Below are 21,774 nucleotides of genomic sequence, written 5' to 3' on the forward strand. Positions count from 1 at the left end.
ACCTTTACAGCAGTCACCACACTCAGTGCTCTTCATCCAACCTGTGCATTTCCACACAGCTAATTATAGAAATGCAAATATTTTTCATTATTTTTATTACAGTCATCTAGAACTTTGCGCCGGTACCAATACTGAGGAGATAATGGGGATAGAAACTCGCCCCTAAAATTTTGAAAAAAAACATGGCTCCTCGAAAGGGTGAAGCAGTTAACGTAATAGCAGCATGTCTTAATGTTACTTATTTCCAAATCCACATCGCCTGTCTCAGTTTCCAGTACGTAGAAGGTGTAAATACAAATGTACAACACCTTAAAAAAAAATACAATTTAACAATGTTTATGCTTTTGCACTTCCTTTTCCTAATTGCTCAGCATCGAGTGTGCGCAAATACCCATCAAACTCATTCGAAAAATGCACAGTGCAGAAAAGAAAAAAAAACAGAAGACAATGAAACCAAATTTGAATTGATATAACAGGCACAATACTCCGAGAATCAAATCACCGGTATAGTGTGTAAAAAATGCAACCAAAAATACGAAAGCTAGAACACTTGAACCAGTGTAGGCTATCTTATTTACACAGGAGGATGATAAGATTGCAAGTGCATAGATGTTCGAGAGGTGCTACAGTGATAAAACATGCGCATTCTAACATAGTTAAGTCACGTGTGTGGTGAGGCAGCCAAACAAACCAACGCATACTCGAGTCTCACCAAAGTCTTACCTGCTGTCAGTCAGCATTCTTTTGTTGAGTTCCTTAACTTGCATAGGAGACACCAAAGTTTTCGAAGAGCTTGTTGCAAATTGTTTCGACAACCATGTGCCATTTTAATTTTGGTACGACAGTGTATTTACACAACACAACACCTACTAGACTTATACTGTCATTAGTATATGTAAAATGAAGAGGTTGTTTCTTATTTGAAAAGGTCGTGACTGCAATGTTTTTGGAGTTTGCCATGTTGCACTTCCATTACTGCCATGTCTTTGGAGTTTGGCATGTTCCACTTCCATTACAAAACAACAAAAAACAACACTATTCAGCGCATTCTGATCTTGAGTATAAGAGATAATTCTAAATATCATGCAGTCGTCTGCATACATTCTAAGCTCAATTTCGGAATCAATGATAATTTTCCCTTGATCGGAGAAAGGGGGAGGGGTACCAACTTTCTTTAATTTGTAGCTGTGATGGATTTGCCTTTTGCGACAAGCATAATCATGTTTTGTCGTCAAAAGTCAAATCGACAGGATGAATAATTTTTCCCCATTTCTGGCACACAAAAAAATCGAAAAAAACAAGACGGGGGGTTCCAAATGCAATTGAAACATCTGCGTTGCGGTCTCATAACGGTTTGGAGTAGCCAAACACACAAGGGTAGGGTTTCCCACTAAGGTGAAAGTCTCAAAGGGGGAGTGCAAATGCTCTAGAAATTTCACATCATCAAGACAACTAGTAAAGAAATCGATTTTCATAAAATTGATTTGCGTATGTCTTCAAACGTGAATGGACGGGACGGCGCAGCTGGCTACCGCGAAAGAGCGCGTCAAAGCTTTGGCTTTGCTCGAAGCTTTGCCTTTGCTCGCTACTAGATTCTTTGAACAGAAATGCCAAAACGCTTCTAACCTTTTTTTACATCTTTACTGCCTTTAATCTACTGCTTTAATCTGCCCTTTATCTGCCTTTATCGTAGATTGCTACGAGGGCATGAGCGTTGGCCTCACGCTCACTTCCTAAGTTCTGTCAGTAACGTCATCCCCATACATGATAGTGGCTAATGACCGCAGTTTCATCCTCAGCAGTTGTGGCAATGACAACCACACGCACTGGTCGCACGCTTACTTCCAAAGGTGTTCTTGATCGGCCTTCGTTCGACGGTTTTGGTACTAAAGTTCACATCATACACCACCACAATCAGGAAAAGTGTTCAGAACATTACAAATTTGGCCCAATGGACACATGAATTTGACTGGAAAATTTCATAAATTCGTATATGTCACGGTTTTGCATCACTGAGGTTCTACGGTACGTTCAGATGAACGCCTCTCAAATTTGTTTATAAAAAAAATTCAGTGGGTTCGCAAAAAGCCTAAAACAGACTGACCTGCGTTTTTGTCAAAGCAGCCATATCTCGCACACAAATTTTGAGTTTCGGGAGATTTTCATGAAAACCGTACAAACGGAAAAAACGGTAGAAACCCGGGAGTCTCCCGGACAATGCAAGAGACTTGGCAGGTTGCTGATGATAATTACACCAATAGATATTATTCCCTCCCGATGGTGGAATGTAACACAACACCATTTCTGTGGCCTCCGTGACTAGCTACTGCAATGCGCCGTAGCCAATCGTGGAGGCCACGCTACTTTACTAATTTTATTTTTTTATCATACATTTATTTTGTAATATTTTATGCAAGGTTCATAAAATCGTAAGCGCGGTCAAAATTAGGACATTTTACAGGAAAACTGGAAGAGTTGTGTTGCAATCAACAAGGTTCGACTCCACGCCCCCCCCCCCCCCCCCCCCCCCGTGTTTTCTGTCTTTGCTGAAGCAATAGCCGTTCTCAACCATTTTCCTTTCCTCCCCCCTTTTTGGTGAAGCTACAAAAGAAGCTTGCGTGATGCAATAAACGTTCATATTTCGCCCTCGTCTCCGACTGACTGTGTCTGCTTGCCGGGGCAGAGCCGCCGGCTACGTAACAGTAGCAACAACAAGGGCAGTTTTTTTATCGCTACCCACAGTACCTGACAGATGATGAGAATCCTGCCATCAGGCGACCGAGGAACGACCACCATGGCCTCCCTGCAGCTGCCGAATTACGACGAAACAAAAGATAAGTGGAAGCCTCACCTTATCAGAGCAGAAGCTTATTTCGAGGCGAACAGCGTTACAGACCCAGCTAAGAAGACAGCACTACTAGTTTCGGCGTTGTCTAGCAAGACGGTCGAAGTGCTAGCTGGTAGGATAGTCCTGCATGCAACAAATTCACTGACTTATGAGGAAGTCGTCCGGAGTTTCAATGAATGCTACAATCCTAAGAAGCATGAGATAACGGAAAGCTACAAGTTCTTCAATCGCTCACAACTTTCAAGTGAAACCGTTAGCGAGTTTCTCGTGGCTATTTGCCGAATAGCAGACAACTGCAATTTCGGCACATTTCTTCACCGCATGCTTCGAGATCCTATTGTCTGCAGCGTACACTCCCGGGCACTGAGGAAACAGATGTAGGTGAAAAAAGATTTAACACTAGAAGATGCCGAAGTATTGGCACTTTCTGTCAAAGCAGCTGAAAATGGTGCTGAAACCATGACCGCAGACGCTACACCCTTGCTTTAGTTATACGCGTCCGAGGCCAATGCTCTTAAAGCTTCTCCTATTCGCGACGTGGTGCAGCATTGTGATAGATGCGGAAGCGGCAAACACGATGGCAACAGCTGTCGTTGAATAAGAGCAAGGTGTTATCACTGTGGACTTCATGGGCATCTTGCAAAGATGTGCCACAGCACGACCAGTAAAGGCCGCGTCGCAATGCATGGAAAAGCTTTGACTCTCAAAGAAGCCGTAACTGAAGACGATGATAATAAAGACATAATAAAGACACATATATGAGCCTTACTTGCTGCACGAAAAAGCCACCTCGAGCCGCCGATAAGGCGCAGTTTTTCATGGAGTGGTGTGCAACTTACAATATAAGTAGATACTGGATCACCTGTTTGCGTTATTTCCCTAAACGTTTTTGAAAAGCATCGCAAACAGTGGCCAGCACTTTAACCTTTGCATGTGAAGTCATGCTATGTCGGACCATCTCAGTGATTGGGGAATCGCACCTATGTGTGCAATACAAGGAAACCTGCCATCTTATTGTGTTTGACTGCTCTGGACCTAACCTGTGTGGTCGGAACCCGATTTCCTTATTCGACAGAGCAAGGGTTCCTGTTTTGCAGCCGTCAATACAAGACTCGCTACCCTCAACGCCAGAATCCGCTGGGGCAGATCACAACATTGTTGATGATATAAGGGGGCTTATTGGATAAAACCAACTGCCTGGTTCAAGAGGCGTCAGTCACTGTCACGAGCTCAGCTCTTCGTAGTAGTCGTCTTTCAGGTGCTCCAACTAGATAGTGTCTCTCTCCCTCTTCCCCACTACATTTGCCCCGGTGGTGAAGAGGAGCCATCCTGGCGACTCACGGCGAAGCAAGCACATGGGGATCATAGTAAGGTTTTAAGCGGCTGATGTGGACTGTGTCACGACCACGGCATCGTCTGTCCTCGGCAGGTGTCACTGGTTCGACGACGTGGTTGACTGGTGACGTGCATTGAATGATGCAGTACGGACCATTGTACTTGGATGCAAACTTTCGGGAGGGGCCGGGGGACTGGAATGGAACCGAAAGCCATACAAATGAGCCTACGGGGAAGCTGTGAGCAGGCTTGTCTTGGTCAAGTCGTTCTTTTTGGAGACCTTGTGCAACGGACATAAATGAACGCGCTAATTGGCGGCACTCTTCGGCACACTGAACAAGTTCGGAGGCTGGGCGGTATTCTGAAGCATCTGGGCGGTAAGTAAGTATCGTGTCAAGCGTAGAAGAGGGCTCACGTCCGTACAGTAGAAAAATTCCCCGTATTGCATAATGGGGAATTTGCCGACGTAGTGCACGAGGTAGACGCTGGCGTGGTGTCACCGAAGACGAGGAGAGAACGTCGATGAGCGAGGCTACCCAAGGGTCCTTGCGTTCTTCCGAAGGCATGTCAGTGATATCGATGCTGCCGATGGTAGCTTCGGCGAAAGAAACAGGTGCAACGGCTGAAGGAAGGGGCGAACGAGAAAGAGCATCTGCGTCGGTGTGCTTGCGGCCTGAGCGGTAAATGACGTGAATATCAAATTCCTGTAAACGTAGCGCCCAACGTCCAAGCCGGCCCGAAGGATCCTTCAATGAAGCGAGCCAACAGAGTGAATGGTGATCTGTACCTACATCAAATGGGCGCCCATATAAGTAAGGACGAAATTTTTGTAATGCCCAAACAATGGCCAAACACTCTTTTTCAGAAACCGAGTATTTGTGCTCTGCCTTGGTTAGGCTGCGACTGGCATACGCAACTACATACTCCGAGAAGCCAGGCTTGCGTTGAGCAAGGACAGTGCCAAGTCCTATGCCACTGGCATTCGTATGACCTCGGTTGGATCAGTAGGGTCGAAGTGGCGTAAAATAGGTGGTGAAGTAAAAATATGGCGTAATGTTGCAAAAGCATCATCGCATGCTGGCGACCAATCAAAGAGGTGTCCATCGCCAGAGATCAGCTGTGTCAGTGGTGCGATTATCGAAGCAAAGTTCTTCACAAAGCGGCGAAAGTACGAGCATAGTCCAACAAAGCTACGAGGCGCTTTCACGGTCGTAGGCTTCGGGAATTCAGCGACAGCACGAAGCTTTTCTGGGTCTGGGAGGACGCCCTGTTTTGAGACAACGTGACCAAGTATTGTGAGCTTCCGAGCTCCAAAGTGGCACTTCTAGATGTTTAGTTGAAGGCCTGCGCTCGTGAGGCAGCTCAAGACTTCGCTGAGACGATGGAGGTGGCTGTCGAAATCAGGGGAGAAAACAACGACATCATCCAAGTAGCATAGGCATGTCTTCCATTTTAGCCCACGCAAGGCGCTATCCATCATCCTTTCGAATGTGGCTGGCCCATTACAAAGGCCGAAGGGCATTACATTAAATTCGTATAGCTTATCGGACGTCACAAAAGCAGTTTTTGGACAATCTGATGGTGCCATGGGGACCTGCCAATAACCGGACCGTAGGTCTAGTGATGAGAAGAATTCAGGGCCTTGCAAGCAGTCCAGGGCAACATCGATGCGCGGCAAAGGGTATACGTCTTTAATCGTGACTTTGTTTAAACGGCGGTAATCGACGCAAAAGCGAATCGAGTCGTCTTTTTTCCTCACAAGTACCACAGGTGAAGACCAGGGACTGCTGGACAACCGAATGACGCCACGTTGAAGCATGTCGGCCACTTGCTCGGTGATCACACGACGCTCGACAGGAGATACACGATAGGGACGCTGTCGCAGAGGCGCTTGGGAGCCGGTGTTAATGTGATGCACAACGGTGTGCGTTCGGCCTAAGGACGTCTGCTGGCGATCAAACGAGCCGCGAAACTGGTGAAGAAGTTCTAAAAGCTTTTCGCGGTGTGATTCTTCAAGCTCGCCATCAATTGAGGGGCCAAACAAATTATTGTTTTCGTGGGCAATTGAATGGGCATGTGGCATCAATGCATTACGCTGCAAATCACTTTCACCGTCAAGGTCGAAGATGGAGGAAATGTCTAAGTCTTGGATCGTTCCAATACATTCTCCGCGACACAAGGTTGTGGGAGAGGGCAAGGGATTTGTGACAAATTGGTAGCACCCGCCGAAATATCTAGAAAGGCAAACGGCAACGCGAGGCTCTTGCGACTTTGGAATGTTTGGGAAGGGGTAAGCAACACTGCAGGCTTAGACACATCTGCACAAGATATGGGAACAAAGGCTGCGCTAGTCGGTGGTATGTCGATGTCGTTAGTGACAAACAGCTTGTTCAACGGAAATTCCGGAGACGAGGCACACAACGCAGAGAAGGCCACTTCAGCACGAGCACAGTCGATAACTACATGATTACGAGACAGAAAATTCCAGCCGAGGATCACATCATGAGAACTCGCCTGTAGCACAAAAAATTAAACGGTATACAAAACATCTCGGATGAGAACGCGGACGGTACAGGCAGCTGATGGTCGAATATGGTGAGCACTGGCAGTACGGAGGGACAACCCCTTTGGCGTCGTGGTAACCTTCTGAAGCAGGCGGCAAAGTTTTAAATCAATTACTGAAACGGGAGCACCAGTGTGCACAAGCGCAAGGGTACGGTAACCATCCACAAAAACGTCGATGAGGTTTGTCGGAGAAATGCGAGGACTTGATTCTTTCGACGACGACGCAGTTCGTGCCTCTGGAACTGCGGCATCTAGTTTTCTGCGTCTGAAGGGCAGTCGACGGCGCATAGGCTGTCGACCCTGCCACAGGGAGCTCCCTATATAGCATGCATCACAGGAGTCATCTACCGGGTTCCATTAACGTGTGATTTATGCTATATAGGCCAAACTGGTAGATGCATCAATGACAGGCTGAAGGAACACAAGAACAACGTGGCCAAGGCACAGCCTGAGGGTTTTCTTGCAATTCACTGCGAAGAATGCGGGTGCCAACCCCTCTTTAATCGCACCAGCATAATCGGAAGAAGCACTAACCAAATAACAAGGCTCATCATATGATATGATGCGTGGCTGTAAAGGCGCCTTAAAATTCTTCGCACTAACGCGGGTTAAAACATGGAAGTCATAAAATCACGAAAGTGGCATGAGATATGTGCAGTGAAAGTTTGATGGCAAAATATCATGATAATAAAATCATGATGGAGAGGTAGTCACCGCAGCCACGACCACGATACAGAGGTCGTGCTACGGATTACCTCGAAATATGAAGTGGAAACTATGAACATCTTTTAAAAACGTCAAAAGTGATTGCAGTGTAAAAAGCGGATCCCTACTGATGAGCATCCCAGGGTGTAGTGAGAGCTGCTGTCGGTAGGGCAGTAAAAAGTGTTTTTTTTTTTTAGAGCATCTAGCTGATTGCACTGGTCGAGGATGTGGAGAACCGTAAGTGGTTCTCCACATCTGTGTCACAATATGGTAGATTGCTGGTAGATAGGAGATATGATTGTGTGAAGTGTGTATGTCCTGTTCTAAGCCTTGTTAGTGTTACTTCTGTGTGTCGTGATTCTCATAGCGGCGGCCAATTATCTAGTTGCGGCTTAGTAGCATGGAGTCTAGTGTCTATGTGTCTATCCCACGTGCTCTGCCAATACCCCCTGAACGCTCATTTTAGAAACGGTTTCAAGTCCAGTGCAGGGATTGGCATTGATGCATTGGAAGTAGTGTCGTTGGCAGAAGCAGCCAGCTTGTCGGTTAAAACGTTTCCATGTATCTCACGATGCCCTGGCACCCAGCAGACAACATGCTGTTTTAATGTGCACAGTGTACACAGAAGTGAGTGAAGTGACACAGCACGGGGTTATCGTGTTTTTTAGGGGTTTTCTGGGCTTTGACCACACTTAGGGAATCTGTGTATATTACCGCCTTTTCTAATTTTATCTGTTTGATGTGTTTTAGGACCACCAGTATTGCATAAGCTTCTCCTGTGAAAATGCTTGCATCAGAATGAAGAACACCGGCCTCGGAAAAGGATTGGCCTACCGCTGCATATGACACAGAAGTGTTGGACTTTGAGGCATCGGTAAAGAACTCAGGGCATGTGTATTTATGTTGTAGTTCTAGGAAGTATGTATGTATGTATGTGTGCAAGTGGTGCGTGCTTTGCGACTTCAACAAAAGAGACATCACAGTCTACAAGCTGCCGCTACCACGATGGCAGATATGCTACAGGAGCCATCAAACTGTGTTTGGAAGAGGCACACCTGATTCTTCGGCCAGGCCCCTTGCACGGAGTGAGTAGGGCTGCCACAACGAAGGTTGGTTCTCGAACAAGCCAGAACAAGACAAATCATTACTTGTGGAATGAGAGGGGTGTTTCTTGTCTGCTTTCACCTTCAGAAAGTACAAAAAAGACAGGTAACACCTTTGTAGGTGGAGCGACCATTCATTCGAATCCACGTACAGGCTCTCAACAGGACTAGTACGAAAAGCACCCGTAGAGAGGCGAATTAATAGATGGTGGACAGGGTCTAGAATCTTCAAGGCCGATGGTCTTGCCGACTGATAGATTAGAGCACCATAATCTAGGCGTGTGCGTACGAGGCTTTTATATACGTTCACCAGGCACTTCTTGTCACTGCCCCACGTAGTGCATGACAACACTTACAAAATATTCATTGTTTTTAAGCACCTGTCCCTTAAATACTTGATGTGTAGGATGAAGGTTAGTTTTGTGTCTAATGTTAGTCCAAGAAACATGTGCTCGGTCTTCACTAGCAGAGGTTGACCATGCAGGTCAATGTTGGGGTCAGGCTGGAGGCCCCTCTTTCAGCGAAACAAGACACAAGTGCTCTTTAGCGCGATGAGTATAAAACCATTCTCATTTGCCCATTGAGAAACCTTGTTCAACAATAGTTGAACTTGACGTCGACACATTGAGATGTTGCACGATTTGTAACCAATCTGTACATCATCGATATATAAGCAGTAAAAAATATTACGTGGGAGGGACAGGTGCAAGGAATTCATTTTAACTATGAAAAGTGTGCAGCTCAATACACCTCCTTGTGCAGGGTGTCTACCAACTACATTTTTCCAAATTCCCTGACTTTTCCAGGTTTTCCATGACCATTTCAAGCAAATTCCATGACCGGTACGTCTGCTGGGAAGAAACTGCGCACTGGAAAACAAACTCCTGAGCGGTAAAAAGAAATTATGAGGCGCTCATATAAAATGGAAACCATGCTGCTTTATTGCATTCCCTTGTCTGAAAGCATTTTTTACAATAAATAAAATATTCAAAGACACAATAATTGTCCCTCGACAAACAGAAAAGCTTGTTTACTTGCATCGGCAATGCCCTCACTGTTTCAAGGATTCAATCTCTTGCTGCAGCATGGAGACCTGAAGCTGTGCGTCTTCCATCAGTTTTTGCTTCTTTGATTCAAGCTCTTTCACAAGAGCCGCAGTCCTCTTCTTTTTCCTTTCAGCATCCAATACGTCCAACCGTTCCTTCTTTTTCCTCTCCAGGTCTTCCTTCCATTTGATGTTGGAACTTCGAACCATGTCTATCATCTTGTCTGTTACGTCAACTTCTGCAACACCACCTGCTGCAGACACCTCATCGTACACTAACCTTTGTGCTACAAGTGACTCCTCCTTCATATTTTCCACAAGACATTCCTTGTTCACTGAAAATCCCCGCTCCACGGAAGAATTTCCATGTGAAAGGCACAGCACAATCTTCACAAACAGCAGTAGCTCTTCATGAGAACTTGCACAGAGTTCCACCCACAGCTTCTCCAAGCGCTCTCTTGCACGATCAAATTTTCGAAAACGCACTTGTGCAGTGCTGTTCGAGCACACTTGTACATATGATCTACTTGCTCTCTCCCCTTGTAGGCCTATAAGGCGCCCATGCTCTATAAGTACTTCAAGTGCAATGTTTAGCTGCTTCTGGCCAGCTTCCACAGAAGCGGCACAAACTGCTGAGTTTAAGCAACTGGCCCCCCTTGTCAGCTTGTATTTCAGAGGTGATCTTTCGATTATCTTTGCTGAACAGGCCTTAATAAATAAGATGCATTCTTTTTTGACACTTACCACCGCTGTGTGAGATGGTTTAGTGATCTTTCGCAACTCACTTTTGGCGGCAAGGCCTATGTCAAAGGCAGCTATACCAATGATGTTGTTTGGGTTCTCCAGGTCAATTTTTATCAGTTTTGAAAATGTGCCTGCAGCATCCAGCTTTTCCTTTAGCACGATTCGTCCCAGCAGTGACCGCAACAGGCCGTCCAGTGCTGTTGCAAGAAAGGGTAGCATCGGCTTTTCTGTCTGAAACTCAGCCAAAAATGGCTCCAATTCTTCTGAAACTGAAAGCATAAAGGCCAGCTTTACTGGCAGCATCTCGTCTTTCACAGCCGTCTCGACATGAGCATAGCTGCCACACGCTGGAAGTTTCTTTTCTTTCTTGACATGCTCAACATATTTGACCACATTTGGGAGGACTTGCAGTGCCCTAGCAAGAGCCTTGCCATTTTCCAGCCAGCGCACTGAGCAAAACTTTAGCGGAAACAGTATGCTCCCTGTGAAATTGACATAGTCGGCTCGGCGTGCAGGGACGTTTTTGAACAAATTGTACAAGCTTCTAAGAAACACTACTGTGTTCCACTTTGTCACATTGTGGCCTGTTTTAAATGCACCACTCACAACGTGCAGTCCGCAGCTTCCAATGTCCACAATATTCTGATTTCCATCAGACGCAGAAAACTCTTGCTTCAACGACTTCAACAACTTCAAATTGACGTTTGGACCATTCATCGAAAGTTGAAGTATTTTTGCCGGCTCAATGTTCTCAGTGGCCCTTTTGAAAGCGGCAGCTAAGTCTTCTGTGTGAGTGTGTCCTAAAAAACAGGACGTCAGGTAGCGGGTTTTGACAACGTCGTCAGCTGGGTCCCAAAACCTGATCAAAACGTCCATTTGCTCTTTCTGAGCAATTTTGTTCAGGGACTCGTCAAAAGCCACGACCACGTGTGGGACACTATGCAGCTTTGATAGCAGCCTGTTTCGGAAGTACGGGGCTATACCGTAACAAATTGTATAGCCAACTTTGTCCTTACCAAGTTGCAACTTCTTCGCGACGTCGCACGTGGGGAACATGATGGGAAAAAGCGCCGCTGACGCTGCTGCTGAACGAAACGATCCATGGGTCGCTATAGTGTTCAGACACTAAACAACTTCTGCTTTCGTGACACATTTTTTGACCAGAAACCCATTCAAGGATGCCTTCCCGTCAGGCGCGACGGCCACCGGTTTAGCAGGCACGCTTTCAGCACTCGTGCTTGGCACAGTCGATACACATTCACTCGTAGTCGTAGCAGTCATGGAACACGGCAAGTTGGGTCCAGCACCGAAAAACGCGCGGATGTGTGTCTGGGAAGCACTTTGCACAATGCTCACAGCAGTTAGGTGTTTCTTGCTCACAGCGTGACTGGAGACAGCAGCGATGCCCATATTGCTAAGCGAAAAAGTCTTCTGGCATGCTGCACAGTGAGCCTTACTTATATTGTAACGATGTTGAAGGACTCGGGGTATAATAAAACGTATTTATTAAAGGGCGAACCTGTGCCCACAACTCAAAGGGACTATGGTCGTAGCACGTTACAGCAGAACGGCAAGATGTCTTCTTCTTCTACTTCTTCAAGAAGAGTCCCAAGCGCGTGGCACACATCAGCAGGGGCCAGCTGGGTTCTCGTGCTATCATCATCGTCTCTGCGCAACACTAGACGGCGCCCATGTATGTCTCTGTGCGCGTGGTGATGGGCGCGTTGTTTGAATGCAGGCACTATGTCGTGGCATAATCCCCCTCCTCACACGCATCGTCCCGATGCGTCAGGCAATGAATAGATTCGTGGTAGGCGTAGGCGTCACTGGTCTTCCGGTGATCTCTCATAGTACGGCTTCATCCGGACTACATGTACAACCTCTGTAGGGTTGCGGCGTTTTGAGCTCCCGTGTATAGCGGATCTGACTTGGTAAGTTACATCGCTTACACGATGGAGTACTTCGTAAGGCCCGAAGTAGTGGCTAAAAAGTTTTTCAGAAAGTCCGCGGCGACGCACTGGGGTCCATATCCATACTTTGTCACCTGGTTGAAAATGCGCTTCGGTACGACGCTGATTGTACCGATAGGAGTCGATACGTTGTTGGCGGCGTATTCTGTATCTCGCCATCTGTTGTGCTTCCTCGGCTCTTTGCAGGAAGTCGTCTAGGCCAGGTGGATTGCTGCTTTCATCATTCAGTGGTAACATGGCATCCAGTGGAGTGGTGACTCTTCGGCCGAATACAAGTTCAAATGGTGTCACTCGCGTTGTTTCTTGAACGGCTGTATTATATGCGAACGTGATGTAGGGCAATATTTCATCCCACAGTTTATGTTCGACGTCAATATACATTGAAAGCATATCAGTCAGAGTTCTGTTCAAGCGCTCCGTTAGGCCATTTGTTTGAGAATGGTATGCTGTAGTTCTTCTCTGGTCTGTGTGGGTCATTCGCATCAGACATTTCATTAGGTCTGCAGTAAAAGCTGGGCCACGATCTGTAATTACCACGCTGGGTGCACCATGTCTGAGGACTATGTTGTTAATGAAGAACTTGGCAACTATATCGTTCGGCACTGCTCTAATCCATGAGGCGTGCTCGGATATTTCCGCGTTCACCCAATCAGGGTTAAACGAACACTTCTTCGCAAGAGGCATAGCAACTCGCTGCATGCTCACGGCATCACAAGAAGAATGGCAATATGGCTGCAGCCCAGGCATCTTGATATGTGGATCGGATTGGATTGGATCCGATCTGGATTACCATATTTGCTCTACTACTGTTTTTGTATCCCAGTCCAATTTACGCACCTGTAAACTACACATTTCAGTAAAAAAATAATTACGACTCGCATATTCTGTGCACCTTGCCCTCTGCTGATGGCACTTCCAGCCTAACCAGAAAACCCTCAAGCCGAGCCGAGATCGCGGCCAAGACAAACATGCACAATTTTATGCGCGTGAGTAACGTTGTACTCGGAAAGTAGAAGCGCCAGCTATGCACTGCTTTTTTTTAACTATGCTTCTGCTTAGCTGTTCTGTGTGGTTTAAGGAGCGATTTTTAAAGCTTTGATTAATGCTAATGAATATTTTCGTGACAATCTGAAAGACTACAGTCAGTTTCCATGACCTGGCCGGATTTTTCAGAAATTCCCTGACCTTTCCCTGACTTTTCCAGGCGTGTTCAAATTCCCTGACTTTTCCAGGTTTTCCAGGTTTTCCAGGTTGGTAGACACCCTGTAAAACCTTCCCCTGTACATTCCTTGGCATTACTGTCTGTTATATCACTTTTCTTTCTTCTTTCTTCTTATTTACATTCCATTGGTTCTAAAACCTTCCCCTGTACATTCCTTGGCATTACTGTCTGTTATATCTCATTAATATTGTGTTAAAACACGGAAATACGAGCCCTTAGGTATAGACTTCTCTCCCTTATTTCATTGAACGAGGGTCTCGTACTGGCAGACTTGGTGTGTTTAGGTTGTATAAGAGGGAGAATTAATCAGCTGCCCGCTCATAATAGGTTCACGTGCTACGTGACGCCAAACATGCGAATAAGAGTGTTTTCACACTCGTTGTTTGGCTTATAGATGGCGCTGACTGTCACTCCTACTTATAAATTCGCATATAAACCCCAAAAAGTGGATGGAGGGACGGCCGTTGTGATATCTCAGTGGTTAGAGCATCGAACGCGTTATTCGAAGGTCGTAGGTTCGATTCCTGCTCACAGCTGGTAATTTTTTATCCACTTTTCTTTCTTCTTATTTACATTCCATTGGTTCTAATAACTTCCCCTGTACATTCCTTGGCATTAGTGTCTGTTATATCTCATTAATATTGTGTTAAAACATGGAAATACGAGCCCTTAGGTATACACTTCTCTCCCTTATTTCATTGAACGAGGGTCTCGTACTGGCAGACTTGGTATGTTTAGGTTGTATAAGAGGGAGAATTAATCAGCTGCCCGCTCATAATAAGTTCACGTGCTACGTGACGCCAAACATGCTCATAAGAGTGTTTTCACACTTGTTGTTTGGCTTATAGATGGCGCTGACTTTCACTCCTACTTCTAAATTCGCATATAAACCACAAAATGTGGATGGAGGGACGGCCGCTGTGATAGCTCAGTGGTTAGAGCATCGAACGCGTTATTCGAAGGTCGTAGATTCGATTCTTGCTCACAGCTGGTAATTTTTTCATCCACTTTTCTTTCTTCTTTCTTCTTATTTACATTCCATTGGTTCTAAAACCTTCCCCTGTACATTCCTTGGCATTACTGTCTGTTATATCACTTTTCTTTCTTCTTTCTTCTTATTTACATTCCATTGGTTCTAAAACCTTCCCCTGTACATTCCTTGGCATTACTGTCTGTTATATCTCATTAATATTGTGTTAAAACACGGAAATACGAGCCCTTAGGTATAGACTTCTCTCCCTTATTTCATTGAACGAGGGTCTCGTACTGGCAGACTTGGTGTGTTTAGGTTGTATAAGAGGGAGAATTAATCAGCTGCCCGCTCATAATAGGTTCACGTGCTACGTGACGCCAAACATGCGAATAAGAGTGTTTTCACACTCGTTGTTTGGCTTATAGATGGCGCTGACTGTCACTCCTACTTATAAATTCGCATATAAACCCCAAAAAGTGGATGGAGGGACGGCCGCTGTGATATCTCAGTGGTTAGAGCATCGAACGCGTTATTCGAAGGTCGTAGGTTCGATTCCTGCTCACAGCTGGTAATTTTTTATCCACTTTTCTTTCTTCTTATTTACATTCCATTGGTTCTAATAACTTCCCCTGTACATTCCTTGGCATTAGTGTCTGTTATATCTCATTAATATTGTGTTAAAACATGGAAATACGAGCCCTTAGGTATACACTTCTCTCCCTTATTTCATTGAACGAGGGTCTCGTACTGGCAGACTTGGTCTGTTTAGTTTGTATAAGAGGGAGAATTAATCAGCTGCCCGCTCATAATAAGTTCACGTGCTACGTGACGCCAAACATGCGAATAAGAGTGTTTTCACACTCGTTGTTAGGCTTATAGATGGCGCTGACTGTCACTCCTACTTCTAAATTCGCATATAAACCCCAAAAAGTAGATGGAGGGACGGCCGCTGTGATAGCTCAGTGGTTAGAGCATCGAACGCGTTATTCGAAGGTCGTAGGTTCGATTCCTGCTCCCAGGTGGTCATTTTTTCATCCACTTTTCTTTCTTCTTTCTTCTTATTTACATTCCATTGGTTCTAAAACCTTCCCCTGTACATTCCTTGGCATTAGTGTCTGTTATATCTCATTAATATTGTGTTAAAACATGGAAATACGAGCCCTTAGGTATACACTTCTCTCCCTTTTTTCATTGAACGAGGGTCTCGTACTGGCAGACTTGGTGTGTTTAGGTTGTATAAGAGGGAGAATTATTCAGCTGCCCGCTCATAATAAGTTCACGTGCTACATGACGCCAAACATGCTCATAAGAGTGTTTTCACACGCGTTGTTTGGCTTATAGATGGCGCTGACTGTCACTCCTACTTCTAAATTCGCATATAAACCCAAAAAAGTGGATGGAGGGACGGCCGCTGTGATAGCTCAGTGGTTAGAGCATCGAACGTGTTATTCGAAGGTCGTAGATTCGATTCCTGCTCACAGCTGGTAATTTTTTCATCCACTTTTCTTTCTTCTTTCTTCTTATTTACATTCCATTGGTTCTAATAACTTCCCCTGTACATTCCTTGGCATTAGTGTCTGTTATATCTCATTAATATTGTGTTAAAACATGGAAATACGAGCCCTTAGGTATACACTTCTCTCCCTTGTTTCATTGAACGAGGGTCTCGTACTGGCAGACTTGGTGTGTTTAGGTTGTATAAAAGGGAGAATTAATCAGCTGCCCGCTCATAATAAGTTCACGTGCTACGTGACGCCAAACATGCTCATAAGAGTGTTTTCACACTCGTTGTTTGGCTTATAGATGGCGCTGACTGTCACTCCTACTTCTAAATTCGCATATAAACCCCAAAAAGTGGATGGAGAGACGGCCGCTGTGATAGCTCAGTGGTTAGAGCATCGAACGCGTTATTCGAAGGTCGTAGGTTCGATTCCTGCTCACAGCTGGTAATTTTTTCATCGGCTTTTCTTTCTTCTTTCTTCTTATTTACATTCCATTGGTTCTAATAACTTCCCCTGTACATTCCTTGGCATTACTGTCTGTTATATCTCATTAATATTGTATATATATATATATATATATATATATATATATATATATATATATAGTCGAGCCCACATATAACGGCCCCACTTAAAACAAACAGTATCCATATGACCGTGAAAATACACATTGGTTAAATGGCAAGAAATCGCACTTACAACGAACGTCTCTGAGCGCCACTAATCGGTTATCGCGAACGGAGTCAGCGGTCTGTCGCCTTCACGGGAAACCACTTTCGACCACCGATCAGGCATCGGCAAGGTGCCCATACATTCTTATTGTTAAACGCCGACCCTGCCTCCACGACCTTCTAGTTGCCGTTCTCCCCAATTCATGGAGGAAGGAAAGCTGTTTCCTTCCTCCATGCCCCGACTGCTTTTTGCTACGCACCCCTCCGTCCTTTGTCCCCCCCCACACACACACTACTCTGAGCACCCCGCATTGCCAGACGAGGCCCGTGTTTTCTTGGTGCCACCGATCTTTTGAAGACCAGTCGGCGATCTACCCTGTTTTTGATAGCTGGTATTGTCGTTGGCGTCACCGGCCTGGAGTGACCAGACCATTTGCCAACATCGCCGGCCACCGACTGTATCCGATAGTCTGCATCTAGTGCACGCGCGCACGCTACCCCACCGACTCAGATAATTCATAATTCGTTTTGTGTTTAGTACTTGTTCTCGCTCACTTCGCACTCGGCTCAGCATGCCTTCCCCGCGCATGCGGAAGCGCGAAAATGGCTGTTAATTTGCGTGGAACAAATCCCGAAATATCAAAGTTAGTGAGGCCACGCAATTCCGCCGGCGCAACAAAACGATTTTTTGACCACGGCCGCCAATTCTTCGAACACCGCCGCGCGCACCGATCCAGGCGGCCGTGCGTGCTTTGACTTCTGCGCGCATAGGCACTCTTTCCAAGCTTTTTCACGGGCGAGTTTCGCGGAGCTTTCAAGCAAGCTACCCAACCTGCCTCCTTCCCGTGTGTTTTGGTTTTCAAGGTCTCCCTCCCACCGCATCCGCCCCTCTCTTTATCGCAACTTCTTGCCCTTCTCTGGCAAATCGGTTCTCCTCTCTTGATCACAACTCCTTCGCCCGTCTCCACCGCTCCACAACGCCCGCCACGCTGGCTCAAATCAGTTTTGTTTTTTGACTGGAAACAGGCCCAAAGCTGTTCCACGCCTTATGACATGGGTGTCGCGTGTGCGCATCTTGCTCGCTCTTGGTGTGCGTGTGTGGTCATGATGGCCGACGGGAGGACTTGCACGCTTTTTCGTGCCGCTCAACAAAATGTTGAATGCGTGATTGCTTGGCTTGAGCGTAATCTGCACGTTAGGTGCCGCGTTGCGGAGCGTTCGCTCATAGCTATTGACCACCTCGCAGCCAACTTGCTGCTTCGGGCGTCCCAGTATTCAGCTGTGGAGATGGTGAATATTGCGTGGGCAGCGGTGCCGACTACATGCGCGCGAAACTGTTTTCACGAGGCAAACTTCGTCGACGTCAAGCATGATGCCGAGCCTGAAGCTTCCGAACAGGACTACTGCGGCGGTGATTTGTGGCAGCGCGTCGTCAGCCCCGACTTGGGAAAGCGGGTAGAACATCTGTTGCGATGGTTTGATTACGGCTAATGATGATGCCGCCGACATTGCAGAACCGTGCATGGATTGGGACATGAAGTACGTGGCGAGAGCGATTTGGAGGAATCGTATTGCGAGAACAACGAAACTTTGGAGCCAGTGCCTCATGCAGCTTATGCCACGGGCCTTGGCGAACGAGCACCTTGCCGTTTTAAATGAACTCGAGACTGCCTTTATCACTTCTACTCTTCGAAACACATGCATCACAGACTTTTTGGGGCAAAAATGTTTGTGTTTTCACTCGCAACTTTTTTTAAAAGCTGTGTTTCATTTACTACGAACTTTGGGATACAGCGAACGGATGCCGCGTCACGCTCAGGTTCGTTATAAACGGGCTCGACTGTATATATATCTCTCTCTCTCTCTCTCTGTGTGTGTGCGTGCATGCGTGTGTGTGTGTGTGTGTTGATTACATATACAAGGAAGGTAAATTTCTTAAAACAAGATGCATCACTGCCTACAAAACATCGTCATAAATTTGCTCGCTTGCAATGGCATTACGCCAATAAAATATTTGAAAATCAGCACAATTTAAGCTGTTGATACAAAATGAGAACGGGTTACAATGAATTGACGCAGATTAACAGACGGGATATATGTACAATTGGCACTTTTTAACATCTTTGTGTGTTGTTTTTAATAGGCTTATTATGTAATAAGCCTTTCAGAAAGCTATGATTATTATCTTCCGCAAAACTGACATTGATATAACAGCGTCGTCACCGATTAATGTTGTGACAACCTTACCTGTACTCTGGTTTCTCTTGAAACAGTCGAGCGCATGTAGGCTCATATGAGGAAAACTGCGCTCTTGATATTGTAGAGACTGCCGACAAAACGAGCGTATGATTTAATCGAAGTTTTGATACTTCTCTCTTTCTAGTCCGCCAGTAGCCACTTATGATGTAATGCAGCTCATGCGCTAATTGAGTAAGAAGCTAGGCGGATCCGAGCGAATTCCGATTGAATTTTTTTTTTTTTTCTGGGTTGTCAGGCACTTGGCAGTGAATGTATCGACGCAATTTCGGCGTGCCTGCACATTCACTCATGCACCACGGCGCGTAGCAGGTGCGTTCACTGAGAAAGGCTCGAAAACGCATTAAATAAGCTAATAACGAGCAATTACATGTTTTCACAGGCTCGCGCACGCGCGCTCCCAGTGCAGACGCTTCTGAGATCTTCAGTATCATGCGACTACAGCGCCGCCGCTACTGTCACCCGCCAGAGAATCAGCCGAGATGCGGCGCGGCCACCTCGTAAACTGCACTGCCCTCTTCTAGTACACTGTAACGGTGCCATGAACAACCTAAAGTCATCCATGTCGTGCGCCTCAAACCACTTCATGCACGAACCTGAGGACTGTATTTTTGTTGTTGCTGAGTTTAATGCTTGTATCACACTCGCAATGCAAATTTTGCAACTCGCGGGGAAGGGCAAGAAACCGTAGCACATGAAGTACAGCTGACTCCACCTTTGGCACTCATTGCACTTGCGCCACAACACTTCCCCCAGCGCCTATGATAGCACTCCGCTGAGCGCCGTTACCTGCTCTCCATGTTATTTGTAACAGTGGCCGCGCCTGTACAAAGTGCAAAGTGCACGGTAAAACTGTTGACAAGTCTTGTACGAGATGAGGGACTGAGCGTCAAATGTGAATACAGTAGACTCTTGTTAAATGAAACCTGAAGGGACCAGAAAAGTGTGGGCCGCTTAACAGGAGTTCCACTTATTGAGAAATGGACATGACTGAAGAATTCAAGTAAGAAACTAATCATGCTAGAAGAAGTTGTTCTATTCGGGCAGCAGTAGAGGAAGTTGTTTCGTTCGGGGAAATGTCACGGACCTGTATTATATTCTATTCTGCATGTCTCCTTGTTACAATGCATTAAAAAATATATAGATGAGTTTGGTGCCTCTAAATTCCAGACTCAGTCTGGCGTCAACGTCGTTGTGTTTTTAAAGCTCCTTAGGTTTTACCTTCAGTCGACGTACATCTTATGGGATGAAAAAACCTCACCGTCAAAAAGCCGGTATCTGTATTGGTTCTGGCATCGCTCGCATCGTACCTGTTCATGGGCAAATTAGACAGATCCATATCAGATGTTCTTGCTAACACTAATGTGACGCACCTTTCCAGATACATAGATAATTTTTAATATTTATGGACACCGATGTTACATCATATAAGACTGACGCTATTGCCGTTTTAGACCTGATTCGAAGTGGTTTCAAACATTTTGAGCTTACCCATGAACTTTCTGAGAATTGTGAAATCAGGTTCCTTGACGTTAAGCTATTCCTAAATAATGGCCGCACTTGCTGGTTGTATCAACCGCCTGGAAATAAACCTGTTTTGCCATTTCGCTCCACGCATTCTAAATTAGTTCAGCGAGGTATGGCAAAATCTTGCTTCATGAATGTCTAGCGAAAATCCTGTGTGCACAAAAGTACTGAAAGCTTTGTTGAGCAATTTTCAAGGCTGACGTCGGCTAGTTACCCCAAAAATGAGCAAGTTTGGATATCTGAAGGCCTTTTGCGTGAACTTCAGGTAAATGAGAACGATAACGTATTGCAACCTGTCACAGCTAGACAAGCTTTTGCCGTGGTTCCATATATACACAAGATAGCGCTCAATCTTGAGAAAGTAGCACAGCGAGCTAATGTGAAGGTGGTCCTTAAAGCCCCTCAAAAATTGAGTCGCCTGTGCAAACTGTCCGTTCCTTTGTCCAAACCCAAACTCGATTGCACTACAAAACATGCAAATAAATTTATAGATTGTATCTGTAATGTGGTGTACCAGCTGCTGTTATTGCGTGGAAGATATTATGTCGGTCAAACAGGTCATTGTATAAATTAAATGCTGAAGAAAGACATGTACAGTACGGTCTACTGTTATAGGGAACACGGAAACGCACAGCCCGCCTGGCACGATCCGGTGGCGAAATTTGTAAATGTGGCACACGCGCACTAAAGCCCAAGAGTGGCGCTTCCCAATAGCGGCGCACGTCCCATTTCATCTGCTACTTTCTGCCCCTGCGCTTGCCGAGCGCTTTCGTTTTTCCACGGAACGATTCATGTCACTGCTGGTCTGCCGAAGCCCTGTCAGGTAGTCGGCAGGCAAACAAAAGGTCCAGCTTGTTTCTTGCTGTGGTATATCACCAGTTTCGAAACGATGCGACTCGTAACCACAGCGGTAGAATTTCGATTAAAGGTGATATATAACGAAAAGCCATGATTATATTTAGAAGCATGTTAATAAACACTTAGTAATAAATAAATGTTGCAATTTAAAATGGCAGAACAGCCGTCCGTTTATGAGCAACGCAGTGGAAGGCTCCAGAAATTTCAACAACTAGTGGTTGCAATCAAAGTACACAAGCGTTAAATATTCCCGCCTTCATCGATAATGCGGCTGTCGCAGCCGGGATTCAATCCCGCGGCCTCAGGCCAGTTGTCGAGTACCATAACCCCTATACCATCGTGGTGAGTTAAGAAAATACTTGAGGATGAAATCTCTTCGAAGGATCAATACAGCGTGATCCTTATGTTCTGGTTCTGGCTTGCGACATCCAGGCAAATATTATTGTTAAC

At 45.7% G+C, this 21,774-nt stretch overlaps 1 protein-coding gene and 1 non-coding gene across 9 annotated transcripts in view; one reads left to right on the forward strand and one right to left on the reverse strand.

The window, feature by feature from the left end:
- LOC119169139 (uncharacterized) overlaps positions 1-21,774 on the reverse strand; it is a 748,171-nt gene that overhangs the window by 690,415 nt on the left and 35,982 nt on the right. The window lies entirely within an intron of this gene.
- TRNAT-UGU (transfer RNA threonine (anticodon UGU)) lies at positions 15,921-15,993 on the forward strand. The gene has a single exon. It is a non-coding gene; the product is annotated as a tRNA-Thr (tRNA).

The sequence above is a fragment of the Rhipicephalus microplus genome, chromosome 2 (assembly GCF_043290135.1).
Source record: "Rhipicephalus microplus isolate Deutch F79 chromosome 2, USDA_Rmic, whole genome shotgun sequence".
NCBI lineage: Eukaryota > Metazoa > Arthropoda > Arachnida > Ixodida > Ixodidae > Rhipicephalus > Rhipicephalus microplus.